Source organism: Zootoca vivipara, chromosome 5 (genome assembly GCF_965207765.1).
Source record: "Zootoca vivipara chromosome 5, rZooViv2.hap1.1, whole genome shotgun sequence".
NCBI classification, from domain to species: Eukaryota; Metazoa; Chordata; class Lepidosauria; order Squamata; family Lacertidae; genus Zootoca; species Zootoca vivipara.
Genome location: NC_142588.1, coordinates 77,634,904 through 77,653,837, shown reverse-complemented (window position 1 = coordinate 77,653,837; position 18,934 = coordinate 77,634,904). Strand labels below are relative to the sequence as shown.

At 42.4% G+C, this 18,934-nt stretch overlaps 1 protein-coding gene across 2 annotated transcripts in view; it reads right to left on the bottom strand.

The window, feature by feature from the left end:
* SCHIP1 (schwannomin interacting protein 1) overlaps window positions 1–18,934 on the bottom strand; it is a 381,034-nt gene that overhangs the window by 316,553 nt on the left and 45,547 nt on the right. The window lies entirely within an intron of this gene.

The window sequence follows — 18,934 nt, the reverse complement described above, 5'->3', positions numbered from 1 at the left end:
GTTTGTCTTGAAGCAAGACACTGCAGCTCTCAGGATAGCTGAATGCCTATAGGAAACCTGCAAGCAGAATGAGTGTCACAGCGACCTCTTCATATTTGATTCCCAGCACCTGATATACAGAGTTATACCACCTCTGATGCTGCAGACTATAAAGCAGGCATCCCCAAACTTCGGCCCTCCAGATGTTTAGGACTACAATTCCCATCATCCCTGACCACTGGTCCTGTTAGCTAGGGATCATGGGAGTTGTAGGCCAAAACATCTGGAGGGCCGCAGTTTGGGGATGCCTGCTATAAAGCCATCACAACTAGAATCGACCCTATTTCCATGACTGTACTGTACTTTGTTTGAACTTTAATTTGTTGCAACGTGTCCTGGGACCTGCTGGTGAATGGCAGGTAATGATGATGGCGCTACAGACAGACAGCAATCTCATCCTCCTTGCCTCTCGTGCAATGGCTGCTGGTTCCAGCTGCAACCTTTGCTGGTGGGAGAGGAAAGCTGTAGATCTAAAAGGGATTGGACAAAGTCATGGACAACAGGTCTATCTGCCTGTTAGTCATGATGGTGACCCACATGTATGTCACTTGCTGGGGACGAAGAGTAAGAAAACATTATTAGTTCCATGTCCCGCTTATCGGCTTTGTGAAGGCTACCCTGTGAAGACTCAATGGACATTTGGTCCAATCCAGCAGGACTCTTCTTGTGTTCAGGTTAAGTGGATTTCCCCATCCGGTTAACATGAGATACAGCTGGAGAAAAGGGTCACCTACATGATGCCCATTAATTGGGGTGGGGAGGGCAAAGGTGGTGCAGTGAGGCAAAGACGAGGCAGAGGCAAGGTAAGGCAAAGAAAAGCCAAGCAGAGTCTGTGGCAAAGATTATTAATAGCAGGACAAGAGTCCCCTGGCCTAACAAGAAAAGCAGAGGGATAAAACATATAAATAGGCTCTACCCTTGATATGAAAAGCAATTACCTGTCCCTGAGAAAGGCATCTTTCTGTGTGAAGGGACCTTTGCTGACATGCTTTTCATTAACAAGTTCTAGACTCAGATTTAGCACAACAAAGAGTTATTCAGGAAAAAACAAACAAACCACAAAAGGCTCAAAGAACCCAATTAGACTAGAAAACAAACACATCATCTCTAACTTAATATATCTCGCCATTCTCTACTGTGCATCAATCCTGTACTAATTTAACATGAAGTGGACTTGAAGGCAATTTAAGAAGTTGAGGCATTGTTTCACGTCTTCCTTTAGCTGATTAGTTTTAGAATGTAATGTAAAGACAAAGGCCAATTGGAACTAAGTGAGGCTCAGGGTGAATTGCTTGCCAGTTTGCGAGGTAAAAAAAACCCTCAAAGTTGACAAGGTTAAGATCATTCTAAAAACAAAAGCAGGAAATGTGCGTTGTACATTGTGCCAAAGCTGACCTGGAAATAAGTCTGGGAATAAAAATAAAGTTTTGGATTTGTTGGCAAGGAGATCCATAGCTCAAACATACCTGTGTTCTGCATTCTCAAATAAAGGGCCAGTTTAGGGCTGAGTCAAAGGTCACCTGATACGGGAGCTAATCCTTTAACGTCTGTAAAGGTAAAGGTAAAGGTACCCCTGAGCATTAGGTCCAGTTGCGGGCGCTCTTTAGGCCGAGAGAGCCGGCGTTTGTCCAAAGACAGCGGTCATGTGCCCAGCATGACTAAGCCGCTTCTGGTGAACCAGAGCAGCGCACGGAAACGCCGTTTACCTTCCCGCCAGAGCCGTACCTATTTATCTACTTGCACTTTGATGTGTTTTCGAACTCCTAGATGGGCAGAAGCTGGGACCAAACAACGGGATCTCACCCCGTCGCAGGGATTCAAACCACTGACTTTCTGATCGGCAAGCCCTAGGCTCTGTGGTTTAGACCATAGCACCACCCGCGTCTGTAGAAAATACTAAACATTGATGGTCTGGTTGAAGCATATGTTGTTATTGCTGCTGCTGACAGATTAATGAGTATCAGAGTGAGGGCCTTCTCAGCGCTGGCCTCCATTTGGAATTCCATTCCCAGGGGGATATCATGGCACAGGCACCCCCAAACTTCCCAGTAAGTACAGTGGTACCTCGGTTTATGAACACAATTGGTTCCGGAAGTCTGTTCATAAACTGAAGCGTTCATAAACTGAAGCGAACTTTCCCATTGAAAGTAATGGAAAGTGGATTAATCCGTTCCAGACGGTCCGCGGAGTAACCGTTCATAAACTGAAGCAAACTTCCCCATTGAAAGTAATGGAAAGTGGATTAATCCGTTCCAGACGGGTCTGCGGAGTAGTTAAACTGAAGCGTTCATAAACTGAAACATGGGTGTAATTGGTTCCGGAAGTCTGTTCATAAACTGAAGCGTTCATAAACTGAAGCGAACTTTCCCATTAAAAGTAATGGAAAGTGAATTAATCCGTTCCAGATAGGTCCGCAGCGTTCATAAACCGAAAATTCATAAACCGAGGTGTTCATAAACCGAGGTTCCACTGTAACAGTAATCCATCTGCTGGGAAGCTAGCAAAACCGTTCTGCCCCACCTAGTGAGACACTTCTTCCAGCTGCAGAATCTCTGCACTGGCTCAAAAGTCATCTGTTGACAGAAAGGGCCTTTTCATCTGCAGAAGGCAAAGCTTGGACCCAACCCAATGAGACTGCAAAGTCACAGTGTTCTAAAAGTTGGTAGATGTACTTTCCACCACAAAAAAAACAAAACAAAAACAGTCTTAAGTTGCTGCTGTGGGGAAGCAGAATTTTCAGAAATTAAAAATGGACACTGCATCACAGTCAGTTACAGATCTACTAATGATGCAACTTTCATTTCCCATCAACTTGGAAACACCGATCAATACTTCAACAATATGTCAGGTATAAAGTAGATTTGTCAAGATGTGTTAAAAAGTGTCTTCCAACTTCTCATTTTCTGAACGACGCACCCCTAACCACTTCATCAAATGGCTGAAATGTTGCAAGATGATTTTAAACACTTACCATTGCAGACCAATTTAAAAGCCATTTGGAGGAGCCTAGTCATTAAACTCATCTTCCATTTCCAGATTTCCTCAAAAATAGTTTCTCCTTTTTGACATGTGTAAAACTCAGAAAACTCCCCAAGTTTTCCTGAAAAATTACTTGCCTATAGTACTCGATTCTAAAAGATAACCTTTTTCATTTTCCAAAGCACTCCAGCGGTCAATTTTGTTTTCAGTGTATCCCAAAGCAACATAAGGTAATTTAGAATGTGGAAACAATTTACAATTGACTTTATATATAGCCAAGGGTGTCAAAACCTACATGACTTACATAAATCATTTTGTGCATGTGTTTGACATCATTTTATATTAACCTAGGGGTAAAGACTTAGTAAGAAAAACAAAAAACCTTCCTAAAAAAATGCCTGTGACATTTTTGGGACCATTCAATCATTCGATTAACTATTATTGGCTTGTTTTTTTATGGAAAGCTGTAATAGGACGACTACAAAAGGAGCTAGTAAAGTTTGCATAATTTGGAAGAGCAGAAGACATAAAATCTATACTAATTTCAGTTTTGCATCATTAAACATGAAGTATTGATTATTGCTCCTTGCAACAAAATTTATGAAGCCAGCCATGTTGCTGTGTCCACATAAAGTGATTTTGATGTTTTGCCCTGAGACCTCAAGTGCCGTAAATGATGGCTCCTGGTGACAGGCTACAGCAGAGATGCTGTTGTTCCAATTCACAGCCTTAGGAGATACATCTCCTAGATTATGCCGGGAGTGACCCAGCTGCAAAATCTAACTTCAGAAAATTAAATTGGAAGCAGTCCAAACTTCTGTTGAAATACACGGTGAATTACGAGGCTTCTATAAACTTGTTATAATGTAAATGTACTGTAAAATTCAGTGCAGTGCCTCTTCTTCCCAACCCCACTGTTGAGAAAGGACATTAATAGTTAAAGAAACTGAGGGTCCAAAAATGCAACCTTGCTTTTTGAAGTGCAGAACATTTCTTGCTTGTGTCTATGGAGTTTGTAGATTTATATTGTTGAGGAATAATATTGTGGTGCCGTACGCAAGTGTTGCTTGGGAAAGTCTATCAAGGAATGAAATGCTGCAGCCATTTTATTCTCCTCTAGCTACTTCTCCCAGCTCTGCCAACATTTCTTTCACACAACTGGTGATGTCCATGTGTTTTCCTAGGCAATGTCAGAATCACACCCTCACAACTTGATCCCATTATGCTCTGGTAAGCTTTGAATGCTGGGCTCATGTGTTAAGGGGCCAAACATTCAATACCGATATATTTATAGCAGGGACTCCCAAACTATGTTCTGTGGACCATCAGTGGTCCACAAGCTGCATTCTGGTGGTCTGTAGCTTGTCCACATTAAATATCCATTATTAATTTTAATTGTATTTTTATTGCTTCTTTTCTTTCTTAGATTGTATGTTATTGTATTTCCATGTGAATTATATGGGATTCAAATTGCACTACAACAATACAATATACAAGATAAAAAGAAGCAATTGAAACACAATTAAAAATCACAGAGCACCTATCAGAGTGCATGTCAATTGCTATAAAAGCAGACCCACCCAGACCTTCAGCAATTTTCAAGTGGTATGTTGGATGGGTTTGGGGGGGGGGAGAGTGCTGTTTTTTTTTTAAAAAAAGTGTAAATTTTCATTAAAATATTATTCCTGGACAATCTAGAAAAAGGACAACATATGAAATGCATAAAATTGACCAGCATATTAGGGGCACCCAGCAAAGATAATAATAAAAAAATACCCACAGCACATAAAATACTTAAAATGAGCAAATAAAAAGTGTTTCACCAGATGCCTGAAATGAAGTAACACTGGTTCCTGGTTAATTTTTCTGGAAGGCATTCCACGATCTCTCTCTCTCTCTCTCTCTCTCTCTCATACACACACACACACACACACACACACGAGTAACACATCAGAGAGAGAGAGAGAGTAACACATCATCTTTCTATATACAAATAATAATAATAATAATAATAATAATAATAATAATAATAATAATAATAATGAGAAACTTTCAAGTTAGCATTTTAGCCTATGCAAATGTACAAAACTGCATACTCCAGTCAAGAGAATCTGAAGTGTAACACATCTAAATGTAACTTTTTTCTTACCTCAGCTTTCATCTGCTTTGTGGCTCTTACATGGTTAATTGTCCCTCTCATTTAAGGGTGAGTTGCCATGGTGATTGTTCAGCACTGAGACTGATGGACTAATGAGAGAACACAAAAAGTATTGCCTGCTTCACAGAGGCTGACAGTGTCAGTAAACTTTGTTCTTTAAACCAAATGGCCCACACTTGGGAGGATAATGTTATCAATGGCTCTCGGTGACAATGGCTTTATATGTGTTTTGCCTCTAGGGGAGGGTGCTGTTGCACCCAGGCCCTTCTTTCGGGCTTGTCTGGTTTGTCACTATGGAAACAAGATGCTGCACCACATGGGCCTTTGGCCTGATCCAGAAGGGCTCTTCTTATGACGTGGACTGTCAATTATTGTATCTTGTCCAGCATTCCAATGAGACCTAATAAATTGGTATTCTGTCTCAGACATATGTAGTACATTTGTTGTTGTTGTCGTTTAATCGTTTAGTCGTGTCCGACTTTTTGTGACCCCATGGACCAGAGCACGCCAGGCACTCCTGTCTTGCACTGCCTCCCGCAGTTTGGTCAAACTCATGTTCGTAGCTTCAAGAACACTGTCCAACCATCTTGTCCTCTGACGTCCCCTTCTCCTAGTGCCCTCAATCTTTCCCAACATCAAGGTCTTTTCCAAGGATTCTTCTCTTCTCATGAGGTGGCCAAAGTATTGGAGCCTCAGCTTCACGATCTGTCCTTCCAGGGAGCACTCAGGGCTGATTTCCTTAAGAATGGATAGGTTTGATCTTCTTGCAGTCCATGGGACTCTCAAGAGTCTCCTCCAGCACCATAATTCAAAAGCATCAATTCTTTGGCGATCAGCCTTCTTTATGGTCCAGCTCTCACTTCCATACATCACAACTGGGAAAACCATAGCTTTAACTATACAGACCTTTGTAGTACATGCCCCTTGCTTAACCTGATGGACCAGGTTAGTTTCCTCAAGAAAGCCTTAAACAGCTTGAGACCAGTTTTCTTGAGGCATCACCCTAACACAAATATGTCGACTCGATTGCTTCAATCTGCAGAACTGGCACAGGTTACAGGTGCCAGATGATGCTCATTCCACACTGGTAGAAAATTGGTATTTTCACATGGCAGCACCTACACTTTGGAACTCCCTGCCTATTGACATCAGACAGGTGTCTTTGCTGTATTCTTTTTGGCACTTGCTAAAAAAAATGATTTAAGTAGGTCTATCCAGACATGTATAAGTTGGCATGTGTTTCATTTTATTTTGACCCAACTGCTCATTTTAATTAAATGCTGATTTAATTTAATAAAAATAATAATACTTATTTTTGTTTTTATTGACTTTTTTTTGGGGGGGGGTAAACCAGAAGTTTAATTTTTTGTAAGCCACTTAAGGCTCTGTTTCCAATCAAGCAGTATGTAAATAAATAAATACAATTATGAAACAATAAAATTGTTTTCCTTCCCACAATGTAACATATTATTCTCTTCATTTTTGAATTAATTACTCTACCAAGTACTGAGACTAGCTGCTACTCTCATAAGAAACAGTGTTTCTCTGTTTTTAGACTGTCCCCTTTTATATAAGTTAATAAACCTATTTTAGGGTATAAACCATTTTTTATCTCCAGGTGTATTTTTAATTGTTCCTAAAATGTTTATAGGCTCTTCAGAAGACCACAAGCATTTGGAATGCTTGATGCCTGCAGACTAACACTGGTGATTGATGGTGGAAGTTTGCATCCTGTACCGCCTGCAAAAATCTATAAAAGAACAAAAATGAAGAAAGTTTTAATTTATGGCAACATCAAATTGTTTCCCTGACACGGTAGTCATTGATTGTTCCTTTTTCTTTCTTTGAAGCTGGTCTGGGACCATAATAAATTTCATTTCATTTTCTTTCTTTTCTTTTTCTACAATATTTATTTATTTATTTATGGTTGTCTATGGAAAAAATCAACAGTTTGTACCGACCATTGCTCCCCCAGTGCTTCCCCCAACCCATCTGCAGTAGCAATTTTTGCCTTACTCCTGCTGCAGGAGGGGCAAACAAAAGGACTAGGAGAGGGGTGGACAGGACCTATTACCGATCCCTTGTCTCTTCAATGAATTGGTGCTTTCAAAGCTCTCCACTCTGGGAGTCTTCAGCAGTAACATTCAGCCAAAGTTAGAATCTGTGTCCCTGTTTACACGGCGTCAAGCTGTTATGCTCGTAGAGTTGTTCACATGTAATGCTCAGGGTGTACAGTCTGTGTCCCTGTGTACAATAGTTGAGCTGCACAAATCAACAAATGTATGCTCTTTCGCACAAGCACTTGTAGCGACAGCTTGCACCTGTATTAGGTATGAATAAGCTTTCTGTGGGTGGCAACCTGGCAGAGCCATTTGTTGCTGTTGCATCATTAGAGGTGATAAGAATATACAGCCGGGCGCATTGGGGTGCTTTCATGCATGCATTTGTATTTCTAAACAACACGCATCAATCAAAGACCAATGAAAGTCAGAATAGAGGAAGGTGTCATGTTGCACAGAAATGAAGCCAAGAGCACGAGCTGGAGGGCAGGAATAATTGGAGCCTTTCAAAATGGAAAGATATAACTGCTAATTAGAACACCACTGGGATAAACATTACGCTTTGTGGATGCTTAGTGGAAATGGTTAAGTGATGGCACTGCAAGCAAGATTTCTAAATACCTACCCGATAAATGGAATACACTTACGGGAGCAGTAGCCACCAAGCAATTAACTCATACTGTTTATTGCTCTTCGTTTCATTATTCTCCCTTCTAGCAGATGCTGCAGTTCAACGTGTGCCCTACTATATTTTATTAGGGGCTGTTCACAGGGCAATAATCAAGAGTACTGCGACCATTTCAAAAACACATCTTTAGCACCAGCACAAGCTCTGCATTTGGCAGAGCACAGCCACCATGTGAGACAGAAGAGCACCGTCAGTAGTCTATTGCACATGATGCGTTTCTGGGCTGGAACACTTTGGGACCACAGATGGAGGATTACATTTATGAATGTTCTCTTGAATTAGTTTTTTTTTAAAGCCCTTTCACACACAAAATTTGCCTGCCTAGGAAAGCCATCTTCCATACATACTCAGACCCTCCAAGTGTCCCTATTTTCCAGGGACAGTCCTGGATTTACAGAAGCCGTCCCAGTTTCTGATTTGATCCCGAAATGTTCCACTATCCTTTAGGATGTCCCTACTTCCATTGGAGAAAGGTTGTAAGGTATGGTAGGAACAGGGCTTTTTCAGCTGGTACTCGGTGGAACTTAGTTCTGGCACCCCTCAGGTGGGTGCCATTGCCATTATAATAGATCAAGGGAGGTATTGCTGGTGATTTCCAGCACCTTTCTTTCTAGAAAAATAGCCCCTATTTTCATCGGACAAATGTTGGGAGGTATGCATAAAGGGCGTGTGTTCTTTTTTAAAATGTAGTCCAGACGTTCTGTCATCCTTTGGCTCTGGGGTGGGTGCTGTTGCACTCAGGCCCTGCTTCTAGGCTTCTCAGAGGCATCTGGTTGGCCATTGAAGATGCTGGTCCGGGTTGGCCTTTGGTCAGATCTAATAGGGCTTTTCCTAGGTTCTTATAGTTACTCCACAGGAACACTACTAAGATTTGGACAGAATACGACTCGAAATCTTGGAGCTTTATTTATGGCAATTTTACTACAAATACTTATACAGTCATACCTTGTTCAAACAGCTTAGTTCTTGAACGTTTTGGCTCCCGAACGCCACAAACCCGGAAGGGACTGTTCTGGTTTGCGAACTATTTCTGGAAGTCGAACGTCCGACGTGGCTTCCGATTGGCTGCAGGAGCTTCCTGCAGCCAATCAGAAATCGCGCTTTGGTTTCTGAACGTTTTGGAAGTCGAACGGACTTAAGGAACAGATTCCATTCGACTTCCAAGGTACGATGTATGCTTATATACATGTGGGGAGGGGCTGAGTTCAGGCTGGGCGGCACTGCTTTGTGGTGGTTCCAGTCCAGCTTGGATGGTTGGTTTCAAAGGGTGATGCTTGGGCACTGCAGGCTGCTACTGATCTCATGGAGCTAATTTCATTGTTCTTTAGATCCTGGGTGTGGTGCTTGTCACCTCCCACTTAGATCTTTCATGTTTCTCAAGGGCTGCATTAGCGATGACAATGGCAACAATCACACAGTTTCGCTCAGATTGTAAGACAACAGGAACACCTCCTTCATCTCAGATTGCACAATACTCCACTCCGTAGGATCCCATCCAGATATTTTCATACGAAACAAATGAATTATGAACGACAGCCACGATAATGAATAAAAAAAGAAGAGTTGGAAGGAGAAGCAAAGTTCCCCGAGAGAACACAAAGAAGGCAATGGAGAGTTAACAGCTGACATTTCTTTTTATAACAGAGCACGGGCTAATCCAAAGACCATTTCCCTATTTAGATCTCCCACCCACATGTGTCTCTGTGTTGAGACATGCTGTGCTCTGTCCCATTTCTTTGGCTAATAAGTTGTTTTCTTCCATGCCTACCGCCTCAGTAGCATGAAAAGAAACTGCAGGGTCCTATTGTTCTCCCATAGTAATGAGTTATCCCATACAGCTTTACAAGTTAAAAAAAATACACACACACACACCCTTAAAATGGTACTGCAAGGGGCACTCAAAATCAGGGGACACACACACACAGTCACACACACACACATCCCCCCCTTATTTTCTTTATGAAACTCTTTTATGTTAGCTGCAGCGGTAGCTCTACATGTTAGAATATGTCAGCTTTTTGACATGAGCAAAAGCCAAGAAAAGAGAATACATTTCTTTTGTTTTCGGAGTTTTGCTTTGTTTTTGTTTTAAAATACAGTACATGAATGTTTGTCACTGGAGATTGTGGCCACAAGAGCCTGAAGGAGGCAATAAAAAGGGATGCAAGCCAGAGCTAGATGCGAAGGTGCGTGCAGCGCTGGGGCAGCCAGCACAGTACCCTCCAGATGGCTCCACATTTCATGCCATTTCTTTGCTGTGGTGTTTCAAAACGGAAAACTGCCCTGAAATGAAATGAACAAACCTACCTGTGATTAACAGCCTGCGCCAGCCAGGCTCAGGCTGCACTGTGCTCCTTTCTAGTTCCCAGACACATGATTTGTACACAATCCTATGCATGATTGCTCAAAAGTGAGCCCCACTGTGTTCAGTGGGGTTTAATACAGGTAACTAAATAAAATTTCAGCTTTAAATCTATTTCTCTTAGAGGTCCTTTACGGCCTTAAAGTCACTCCAATGCAGAGTTTCTGTAACTTGGGTCTTCAGTTGTTTGTGGACTACAACTTCCATCATCCCTAGCTAGCAGGACCAGTGGTCAAGAATGAGGGGAACTGTAGTCCAAAAACAGCTGGAGACCCAAGTTTGCAAAAGAATACTCTATCATATCCTGCACTTTGTCCATCAGCCTTCCCCAACTTGGTGACCTCCAGATATTTTCACTACAACTCCCATCATTCCTGACATGGCTGATCAAACAACATCTGGAGGGCACCAGGTTGGGGAAGGCCGGTGTACACCAAAATTTGGACTGATAATAGCCTAGATTAATTCTCTGAATGTCATCTTAAGTGATACAGCATTGTATCACTTAAAAAGAAAAATCACACCATGTCATTCTCTCCTGGAACAATTCCTTTGTCTTGTTTCCACACTACATACCGTGTTTCCCCGAAAACAAGACACTGTCTTATATTTATTTTTCCCCAAGGAGACATACCATGGCTTATTTTCAGGGGATGTCTTATTTTTTATTTTGCATCCAGCCTCACCTCTTCCCTGGCACCCTCCAGAACTGCGCCTATCACTATGTCGGGGTATGGCTTATATTGTGCAAATGCTTAGAAATCCTGCTATGGCTTATTTTATGGGTATGTCTTCTTTTCAGTGAAACAGGGTCGATCTAGTTGTTTGCTTTGTCTTCTGAAAGATCCAGTAAATGCATGAAAACCTCAGTTGCAACGAAAGCAGAGAGAACATCACAAACAAGCATACCTGATAGAGATGTGAAGCTTGGCCCTGTGTGTGGTTTTACTATAAATGCAAAATGCATTTCCTGATGAGCCCTTTAATAATCAGCTTCAAGAGCATTCTGCTAAGCAGCCTTCTATAAAACAAACCATTGACCTAGTATCATAAGCTAACAGCTCCTTGAAAATGCTACTATATCAGTTCAGGTGCATCTAAAAATATTTGAAGGCTGCAGTTCTATTGCTGGTGCTTAGGAAAGGAATAACCTGACTGAAATCAAGACACTTATGGGCCCATCAGTGTTTGCAGGATTGTAACTTTAGAACTGAGAATGGATCAAATGTAATTGGGTAATCCCAATATTACTAAGTAAACTAGAAGGTCGGCGGTTCGAATCCCCGCAACAGGGTGAGCTCCCGTTGCTCGGTCCCTGCTCCTGCCAACCTAGCAGTCTGAAAGCACATCAAAGTGCAAGTAGATAAATAGGTACCGCTGCGGCGGGAAGGTAAACGGCGTTTCCGTGCGCTGCTCTGGTTCACCAGAAGCGGCTTAGTGATGCTGGCCACATGACCTGGAAGCTGTACGCCGGCTCCCTCAGCCAGTAAAGTGAGATGAGAGCAGCAACCCCAGAGTCGTCTGCGACTGGACCTAACAGTTAGGGGTCCCTTTACCTTTACATAAATCTTTATATAAAGGGTGATTTCCTTTGAATAGGCTTATGCTGTGTTTATGCCATGAAAAACTTTCTCTTGAAAGAAATGAAGCCTTTTGGATTACTTTTAGCAAAAAAAAACAAACCCTAAAGAATCAACCGTCCATTAATTATTGTCAATCAAAGCAGAGCTGGATTGAAAATCAACGCTTCCTATTTTTCATTTCCCCGCCTTCTCTTATTCAAATGAATTATTTCTCTCTTGGTGGATCAATATAAAACACGCTCAGATTTAATATCCAGCAGCTGTTTAAGCCACATATGCAAACGGAGCCCAGTCTGGGAGCGAGAAACTAAAATAAGGAAGATGGTCATAATGAATGGAAAAAGCTTGGAGCAGTATTCCTGTGTGATGTCTTTGCTGAGCGGTGCTATTCGGAATCCACCTCACAAACAACATCTGGCAATATTGAGATGGGGGGGAAGCAAAGTGTGTGGGGGAATAATGGTTTATGCCGATGCTGCACAAATAATTTGGAGGGGAATAGCTCTTTCTATGAAAGAGAACGTGTCAAAAATGTTCTAAGGTAGCTGCTGTATGAAAGGCAGCAGTATGTAGTTCAGGCCTGTGTGTACCCTCCAGCATTCCTCAGATGAAAATAGGAACATATTCTACATCAGTGTCCTACCCCTGTTGTCATCCCCTCCCTGCACCTCTTCCTTAGAGGCTGGGGCAAGGACGCAGACATAGTGGCCAAATGAAGAAAGCCAGAACCAAGTGACTGCTCTTCGGTGCCTGTTACCGCTCACAGCCAGGGCAGTGGCCTTGTAAAAAGACCCTGTCCCATCCATCTCCCCACTCACGGGTACCAACTGTGCATCTGAGCTAGGGGAGGCCACTAATAGTGAAGACCTCAGCAAATAGGCAGGGATATGGCAGTCCTTGGAATCTTCTGGATCCAAGTCATTAAGGGCCTCATAAATTAATATAAAAACCTGGAACCTGGCCTGGTAGTGCATGACTGTCTATTCATTCATCAAAACAATTTCCCAGATTGAAAGGTCCTGAAACTATCTTTGGTAAAAAGACTAGGAGACAAAAAAGTAAAATTAAGTTTGCAATCTTATACACACATACCTACTGTAGGAGTGAGTCCCATTGAACTCACTAGGAATTTCTGCTGAGCAGACATGCATATGATTGCGCGGTAAAAGTACAATCCTATTCAAAAGTAAGTCCCACTGAGTTCAGTGGGGCTTGCTCTCAGTTAAGTGGATATAGGACTGCAGCCTCAGGAACACTTGGAAAGTGGAAGCCTGTTGATAATGTGTTTGAGACTCTTTTAATGACTGTTTCTATGGTACTTGAGAATGTGAAGTGGGAGCATTTGCAAAGCAAACATTTCATCAGCTGCGGAAGCTGCTTAATCCAAGCACATATCAGCTGCACCACGAGCCATTATCTCTGTGCCCTGCAAAAATAAGAGCTTCAACCAAGCATCCATCATCAAAATAGAAAACGTTAGCCTAAATATGTATGGAATATAGTTGGAGTGACTTCAACTGGTTTTATAGTATGTAAGCGTTTAAATAACTCCATTAAAAGCAGAGTGTGTTCTTTGATTGTGCCTATCTAACAAGAACAGTACCTCCTTCCTGATCACGTGTACAAGGTTGCTGCAATGCCTACATTAGAAGGGGGCTAATTCAGTACCACCCACCTGATTTAACAATGCTACATAGATTGCATCTTGCCCCTAAAACTGCCCTTAGATAGCCAAAAACCTTACCTTGCCTCCAGAACTCCCCAGTGTAATAATGCGACCACTGCACTCTTGCAAATGACATGCTTTTCCGATGACCCTGCACAATTTCCTAGGGCAGGGATGGGAGAAACCTGCAGCCCTCCAGATGTTGGGAGTCCAATTCCCATCAGCTAGCATGGCCAAAGATCATGGATGATATACAGGGCCGTCTTTAGCAGATGCGGCGCCGGGGTGCAAATATCCGCTCAGTGTGCCCAAATGACTACGGATAGTGGGGAGGGGAGGCGAAGCTGCGCACTGCCAGCCATGGGGAGGTGCGCAACTCTCCCCCATGATGCTGTGGGACAGCAATCCCTGCAGAGGCTTGGGAGGGAAGCTGCATGCCTGCCAGCCATATGGTTGACGGGGCGCAGCTGGTGGGCATGCAGCAAAGGGGGAGGCAAAGCCGCGCAGCTCCATCACTCGCTGGGCCGCCCCTGAGAGGCTGGCGCCCTGGCGCAATGCATCACTAAGCCCTATGGGAAAGACGGCTCTGATGATATACAACTTTAATCAATAATGATGATGATGATGATGATGATGATGATGATGGGAGTTGGGAGTCCAGCTGCATTTGGAGGGGAACGGGTGACACATCCCTGCCATTGCGGGTTGTACTCAAAAACAGTTTGCAATGGCCAAGGTGATGTATCAAGGAGTGGAGACTGTACTGATAAGTTCTTAACTTTAGCAGCTCGTTGGGACCTACTATAATATGGAATCGTACTAATTAGTTATGCCATTAAGAGACAGAGCATGGCAATCTCACAGGTGAAATAATCCAATCTTCTCTACACCCGACTCCATAGTTAATTACTTGATAACAGTCATTTAACATGATTGTTCGATCCACTGTGGTCTCTTTACAACCTGTGTATAATTTTACTGTACCATTTAAAAAAGATGGCCAGAGATTACACTCAGAGGCAAATTACCACACTATTCATTCGCATCTTTTAAACATCTCAGCTGCGGTGAAAAGGATTTTAAGAAGCATCACAGAAAGCAACAGGTTGAGAAGCGGGGGGTGGGGGACTCTTTCAATGAGCCAGTCTAATTTGCTTTCCACTTGTATTTATTTATTTAACTGCAATTTGGTAGGACACTCTGTCCTGTGGAAGGCAGGCTGCCCAACAATACTTATTCCTTTCAGTGAATAGCAACAAATTACAAGCACTAAAATAGTACAAAAGGTATACAAGTTTCTTTGATTAAAGACAGACTGGGATGTGGTGACTTAACAGCTTGAGTTAAATTTCCATTGTAGTTAAAGGGGCCAGTAATTTCCCATTATATATTTTGTACTACTGGAAGCTTAATCCTTTCATTCTGTCCACAAAAACAGTGTAAAGATGTTATACAGCTAGGGGAAATGTCCCCCCCCCCAAGTCACCGCCACCGCCACCTCCATTTCCTGTCTGGTTGTCTTTCAGTATAGCTTAGCTTCTAGAAACCAATGCTATATGTGACCTTCAAACACCAGTTCTTACTTCTTATCTTCTTAATAGTGTCGTTCCCTTTCAAATTGTAGGTTCAGCAGCTGCATGCATAAACAAAAATGATCTCAAAAACAAGGATGAGAAACCCACCACTCTCCAGATGTCGCTGAACTACAACTCCTATCATCCCTAACCACTGGCTGTGCTGCTGAGGATGATGGGTGCTGGAGTCGAACAACAAAGCTGCATGCTCGCTATCCCTGCAGTAAAAAATAAATAAATAAGCAGAAGCACATTCTATGCACAGTTCCTCCCTTGTTAGGTAAAGGTAAAGGGACCCCTGACCATTAGGTTAAGTTGCGGACGACTCTGGGGTTGCAGGGCTCATCTCGCTTTATTGGCCGAGGGAGCCGGCATACAGCTTCCAGGTCATGTGGCCAGCATGACTAAGCTGCTTCTGGCGAACCAGAGCAGCACACGGAAAAGCCGTTTACCTTCCCCGCCGGACTGGTACCTATTTACCTACTTGCACTTTGATGTGCTTTCGAACTGCTAGGTTGGCAGGAGCTGGGACCGAGCAACGGGAGCTCACCCTGTTGCGAGGATTTGAACTGCCGAACTTCTGATTGGCAAGCCCTAGGCTCTGTGGTTTAACCCACAGCGCCACCCGCATCCCTTCCCTTGTTACTTGGGAGTAAATCCACTTCAGCAGAGGCATTCCAGAGCATAGCCACATCATGAAGGAAGCATAAAAAGACTAAGAGGGAATATGCTGTATCACTTCCCTGTTGCATCATCTGTTTTCATTTGACAGTGCAGTTTACCTGGAGTCTAAGAGTCAAAGAACAGATCTAGGAGTTTCAAGTGATAGCCTTTAGGCGTAAATGACCTGAGTCTGCTTCAAATAGAGTTGCCTGGAGTGCAAAGTGACTGAAATCCGGCTAACAAGGAGGCGACAAGCATTGAGTAGGAGTAGAACAATCCCTGGCAAAGAAGAAAGACGGGAGCTTGGATGGGCAAAGCGTTTTGATACATTACAGGACAAGAGGGAGAATTTTAATAGTCTTCCAGATTACTTGTGCCGTTGGGAAGGAAGAACTCAAACCCTCTCTGTCAGAAAAGCTCTGATTCCAACCTTTGTTTGTCTCAGTGGGAAGATTCACTTTTATGAAGTATCTGAGCACACTCCTTTAAACTGAAGGAGATGGAAAGAGCAGTACTCACAGGCAGGATTGATTTCATTTTATTACCATGTAGGAGGAACAAAATGGTAAAATGGATGAGGGATATGCAGCAGGGATTTTTGAGCTGCTCTTCCAAAGTGGTCTTATGTCCCACAAACATAAAGAGAAGCACTGAAGATCAAATTAAAATCCTTTAGGTGCTACAAGTCCACACTGACTATGGGTTTGTTTATTTATAAAGGTGTTTATATATTGCCCTCTCATAAAACATCTGGGTGGTGTGCAACATCTGGGTGGTGTGCAACATTAAAGAAACAATGAAAGGCAGTGCAGAGCAGTATTAAAACTGGCAGGCTACTCAAGATTTTAAACAACTGTACTGTGGACATATATAGCTGTAACCAATGGTTGGTGGCATCCAGTATTGCTGAATCGTATGGGTTGTATCCAAGGGTGATATTGCATCAGTAGAAAGCCCCCACTTATTCAGGGAACCCAATTTTTTATTAACCCCCACCCCTCCTCCAAAGCTACCACAGAGGACTGTGTAGTATTCCTGAGGGCTGCAGTAGGCGATGGGTGTCAGCAAAAATTTGGGTGCTCCATCTTGCATGGGCAGAAGTTGGGAGAGTGCAAGCGATGCTCAACTCATGGACTGCATCCAGTGGTGGCTTTGTGCTTTGGGAAAGCCACCATTAGATTCAGTCCCCTGCGCTGGGCTTTGCATGCAAGCTATACACTCCAACATCCAAGAAGCACATGTGACAATCCAGTATTCAGGCATCCAGCCAAGGGTCATATAATCCAACCCCATGCAATTCTTTTGCCCAGTGTGGGGCTTGAACCCACGACCCTGAGATTAAGAGTGTCATTCTCTACTGATTGAGCAGTCCCAGCTTGTCAAGTTCTTCTACGTATACAACTGTTCAGCAAGGGGCCAATAAGTGGAGAAGCCCTATGGAGTTGAGGTTCCTTCTCCTGGTATTTTATTAGTATCAAAGCGGCACCTTCTGTAATGGAGTTCCCCAGGAGTTAATCTAATCTCTCTCCCACTGCCAGTTTTTAAAAGGAAGATTTTTTATGGTTGCATAGCAACTTTGTTCTGCAATACCTGTTGCGGTGAAGATTTTTCACCCGCAGGAGATAAATACCAATTAAAACACTGCAAACCTGAGTACCAGAATAAAAGTAGATGTCAGACTTCAGACTGACTAGAAGTTTTTCTCTCTCACACGTCTCTGAGAAGTCATGGAGAAGAGTTTCAAGAAACAAAGTTCCTATGGTGAGAATGTGCTCGGAGAACATTATCCACCTTACAAGTGTACAGTGGGCTCTTTTTTAAGTTATGTGCTTCAAAAAATAATGGTGGTTGTCCAACCCCAGAGGGTTGGACAAGATGACCCTTGGGGTTCCTTCCAACTCTACAATTCGATGATGATGATGATGATGATGATGATGATGATGATGATAGGAAGAGGAGAAATGGAATGGCTGACTGGCTGGAATAGTGCAGGAGTACTCTGCATTGGAGTATGTTGCTGCAAGACCCACTTGCCAGTAGGGATCAGAGGGGGGGGGAATTTGATTTAGTTCACAATTAAAGGTGAACCTACCAAATATGCATGCTCCAAAATAATAAATGATCCAAAACACGGGCATCCTTTAAAGTTTACAATTCTCTGAATTTTGAGGTGCAGTTCTCCAGCCAAGGAATGTGTACACAAATGCATATGTTACAGTAACGTGTCCATAAAAATGCATATGTTTGTGAAAATAGCATACAAAATGCATGCTACTGGGCAAAATTGCTTGCAAAAATGTGTGCATTAGTCACAACCGCATACAAAATATATATTTATTAGGTGATATCAGTACCTAAATGCTGGAAGATTTTCATGAGGATTTTTATTTAAGGAAATCAGATTGCTGTGAAAATGTGGAGAACTGAATTTAAGTTTGGAAAAGTGAGAAACCGAGAGAACCATAATCGTCAAATTCACCATTCTAGATATAATTCCTGTCCTTAATGTTATATAGTTTATGGATGGAATCCTGCAGCACCCAGCTGTGTGGCTGAATAAGAAAGGCATTTTATAAGAAAGCTTTAAATGCAAATATTATAAAAGCAGCATATGACTGAAGCTGGTTTTATTCAGCCTCTAAAAGCCAAGCATTTGGTGTATGTGAATAATTCAAAAACAGCCTCCAACAAATTATCCTGGGTCTACATGGATACAAAATGAACTCTCTAGAGCATGCCACTCTTCCTATTACAGCCCAGATCATGCTGAACACTCTTTCCTCTGGGTTTTATTTTATTTCTTTCTTTTTTGAAAAGAAATATGTTTTTATAATAAATGAGTGTTCGGGAAGGATTTGCAGATGATAACATTTACGATGAGACCCTACAGAGAAAGAGTTTGATTTGAAATTCATTTTTTAGTTGTTAATTATTCACCACCACGGATCGTGCAACTGGATAAAAATTAAAAATTAGCAAATTAGCTTTCATTTGTCTATGTAAATTATTTAGTGTTCCTCCATTTTATTATAAAAACACACAGGGATAATTTGAAGCATTCAGCGTATTTGGAGGGTTTGCGCTGGCTAGAGTGCATCGTGATGCAAATTAATGCTGTCTGGTGGTAAAAGAAAGTTTAAAAGAAAAAGTGGAAAGAGGTAG